We start from the raw sequence: 4,189 nt of genomic DNA, 5'->3' as shown, positions 1-4,189 counted from the left end.
TTCCTGTTTACCTGCAATAAAATTGAGCTGGATCAACTCTCTGAACGGCTCCCAGAGTGATGTGTCTCCATCGTGCTTACCCACATTAGGGTGTCACAGTTCGTTGGCAGTGAATGGACAGTGACAGATATTGAAACATTTTTAACTTCTGCCTTATAGGAGCCAGTTTTATACTAAACATTTTAAAAGAAATTATTCATGTAACCATCTTCTCTTGATTTCTCTTTTACTCTCAATCTTTTTTTTTTTTTTTTTTATTGTCCAACTAACTTTATTCTGGCCCAGTTTAAATACCCCACGTTTCCCAACTTGCTGACTTGACAGAGTCTCCTACAACCTCTATCAAGCAGACTTCTTCCTTCAGAGACCTTGCCATCATCCTCGAACCTTAACTGCATCTGGGATCCAATTTCTGTCCAATGGCTTCAACCAGGAGCTCAAAGCATGTCAACCAGCTGGAAAGTGCCCTCGGGCTTGGTGGGAACCACGTGGACAAAAGTCTTGTAGAGCACAGCGCCCTTGGGCAGCCTGCTGACCAGGTCCACAGCTTCTGCGTCCTTAGGATTGGGCACGTAGACATCCTTAGTATAGCGGACTATCCCTTCTTCCAAGGCATACAGGTACTTCTTCTTCCCCAGCCCCACGTGGGCTCCCGGGTGCCAACGGAACTGGCGCTGAGTCCCCAGGATGTTGCCGACATGAACATAGTGACCTTCCATTCTCTTGATGCCATAATGTTTGCCGGGTGACTTTCCACCCAGGTTTTTGGAGCTGCCACCTGTCTTCTTGGAAGCATATCTGACAGCAAGAGCTGTCGCCTGAAGGGGGCTTAACTGCGCTGTAACAGCTCTCCGCGTCCTCAGTGCTAGCACGGCCGACGCCATGTTGGCTTTTGCCGAGCTTCCGGTCTCAGCTCTCAATCCTTATTGTTTCTACTCCAACCTATCCAATGTATTCCTTATCCTTTGGCATGTTCTTATCATATTGTTCAAACCCTTGCGAATATGACAGCTCCTCTCTGAATATTTCTTTCCCTCTTTGCCTTCTGCTTCCTTCCAATATAGAAAATGATCTGTACTGGCTATTAATGGAGTAAATCGAGCACGACACTTTGTACCTCCAAGTCTATCAATTACAATTGAAGGATGAATGTGGGAATAGGAAAATTGACATGCAAAAAAAAAGTAATTAGGAACAAAGGCAAAAATGATAGTCACAATGAAGGGACAAATAACCTGCTGTAAACACAAAGGATGCAATTAATTTTTGTCATTTTTTAGGAAAGATGGGTGACAAATATTTTCACTCTGATTATTCTTCATCTAGCTGTTTGTCTCACTTCTAATGGGGATAATTTGGGATCTGGATTGTCAGTTACTGCTGCTGAAATGTCAAACTGGAGAATGAGATCTATTCTTGCATCAGTTGCAGAAGGTACAGAATTTACGGGATATATAGTAAAAAGGCGTTTCGGTGCCCAAAGGTCTCTAAACAACTATCTTATCTCTTATAGACAATTACAACTTTATGACCATAATATGGTTTTCTATCATGTTTTCTTTCTTTATACCAATTTCCCAATATGTTTCCCAGAATTTCTTGGTGTTTTGCTTTTGTTAACTATCTAGCTAGTTCCTAGTGAGCTCTGATGGCCTATTGACAAGAAGCTGCACTGAAATCCCAAAGGCACATGATTCTCTCCACAAAAGAAGGATGGACAATCTCCTCTCATGCAATTAACTGCCTCTGAAAATTTGCTGTATGGTCAGCTATGGGTTGGTTCCAACTCTATGATACACGACAACAACAATTAATTCTTTAGGGTAGTATATTCTATTATCCTTACACCAATCTGTGTAACACCTTCCCCAACCTGGTTACACTGAAAAACTCTTCAGAGTGATTTTGCCTAAAGTCACTATTTTGAGTCTTAACACCCAAATGCCTCAGTGAGGATAGTAAAGTGCTCTTTGTTATTTGCATCTGATTATTTGAACTATTTAATCTAATAATTTTTCTGTAAACATTTAGGAAAGATGAAGGACTCAAAGAAGGCAAATTCATTCATTCCATTTCTGCATATTTAATGTTCTATTATATATTAAGTTATTTCAGAAATGATTAAGAGTTGTCTGACTCATAAATCAGTTGGCAGAAGGAACAAAATGATAATTTTAGTGAGTGTGTGATAATCGCAAGAAGGACTCATCAGTGGTGCTTTGTTGATTGGGTAAAGCTTCAAGATGACCAAAAACTTGAGGTAAATCTTTAAATACAAATTATATTTAATCAGAGCTGTTGTCAGACAGATCGTGACTAAAAGCTGAGAATGTCAGAAAGATATCTCCTTATATTTCATTGACTACACAAAGAAATTTGACTGTGTGAATCATAATAAATTATTAGTAGCACTGAGAAGAGTGAGGATTCCAGAACACGTGACTATGTTCAGGTAGAACGAGTATGAGCTCCAAAAACAACAAGACATTATACAAAATAACAAGAGGCTGCTGCATGGTAAAAATCAGAAAATATGTGCCTCTGAGTTACATCCTGTCATTGTACTTATCTGATATGTATGCTGAGCAAATAATCAAAGAAACTGTACTGAAAGGAGAATATGGCATCAATATTGGAGGAAGACTCATTAACAACCTACAATAAATGTATGACATAACATTGCTTGCAAAAAATGAAGAGAACTTGAAGCACTCACTGAAGAAACCAAAGACTATGGCTTTGAACTTTGAAGCATTTACTCAAGGAAATCAAAGATTGTATGCTTGAGTACAGAGTACATCTCAGCATAAAGAAAGCATAAATCCATATGACTGGATCAATAGACAACATGATAATAAGTGAAGAGAAGATTAATGTTATTAATGATTTCATTTTACTCAACTCCACAAACAACACTCATGGAATCAAGAGTCAAGAAATCAGAAGACATTGGGCAAACCAGCTATCATGATGTTGTCATAGTTAGGTGCCATCGAGTCAATCATGACTCATAACAATCCTATTATTAACAGATCTTAATCTTACCTTGTTTCAACCTCATAATCTCTAACATACTCCAGTCAATTATCACAGTCTCTCTGAGAATTCAACTTGCTGTGGGTCTTTATTTCACTGACCCTCTACCCTCCCCAACATGATGGTTTTTTTTTTTAAGGACTGGTTCCTTCTGATAACATATCCAAAATATTTGAGTTGAAGTTTCACTATCTTTGTCGTGATGAAACATTCTGGTTGTACTTTCTCCAATACAGATTTCTTAGTTCTCTTGACAGTTTATATTAAATACTCTTCAACAACACTACAATTCAAAGGCATAATTTCTTCTTCAGTCTCCATTATTCATTGTTCCACTTTCAGATGCACACAAACCATTGAAAATACTGTGGTTTGAATTAAGGACACCTTAAGCATTAAAATGACAGACTTGCTGTTTAGAATCCTAAAGAGATCCTAGACATCAGATTTCTAAATGTAACACATCTTTTAGTTTCTTAATTACTACTATTATAATTGTTGAACATAGATTAAAAAATAAAAAAGGAATAAAATGTTGACAAATTAAAATTTGTAATTTTATTTTATTTTTTTGTTTATTTTATGTGTGTGTGTGTGTGTACCGTCAGATCAGATTAGACTGGTACAGGAGGAGATTGACCCTCCTTCTCCAGCAGAGCATATGGTGGATTCAAACTGTGCACCTCTGGTATTGCAGTGCAGATTATTGCCACTAGCTTCCTGAAATTTTATTTTTAAAAAAGTTGGCAAATTACATTTTCCCCATCTCTCATGATGTTATCTGTCAGTCCAGTGGTGAATATTTTTGTTTTCTTGGTGTCTATATATAATCCAAAATCTTTACAATATTGATGAGTCTTCCACCAATTCTGTTGTCCATTCTTCTTCAGATACTCCAGCTTCTTGAATGATTTGTCAAGCAGAGAGATTGAATAGGTAGGGAGGAAGGACACAACTTTGATGCATCATCTTCATTATTTTAAACCATACAGTGTTCCTTGCTTTGTTTGGACAACTACTACTTGGTCTATGTGTAGGTTTCTCATAAGGATAGTTATAAGCATCCTTGTTCTCAATGTTATCCATAATTTGTTATGATCCACCGAGTCAAATGTCTTTGCATGGTGATTTGTTGTTGTTATTGTACACAATT

At 37.5% G+C, this 4,189-nt stretch overlaps 1 pseudogene; it reads right to left on the bottom strand.

Annotated features, from left to right (window-relative positions):
- Window positions 1-437: 437 nt before the first annotated feature.
- LOC102854096 lies at window positions 438-884 on the bottom strand (annotated as a pseudogene).
- Between the last annotated feature and the right edge of the window lie 3,305 nt (window positions 885-4,189).

This window comes from Elephantulus edwardii, unplaced genomic scaffold (assembly GCF_000299155.1).
Source record: "Elephantulus edwardii isolate Elephantulus edwardi_28Jun2011 unplaced genomic scaffold, EleEdw1.0 scaffold00039, whole genome shotgun sequence".
Classification (NCBI taxonomy): Eukaryota; Metazoa; Chordata; class Mammalia; order Macroscelidea; family Macroscelididae; genus Elephantulus; species Elephantulus edwardii.
The sequence above is the reverse complement of the archived record's forward strand: the minus strand, read 5'-3'. Positions and strand labels throughout refer to the sequence as shown.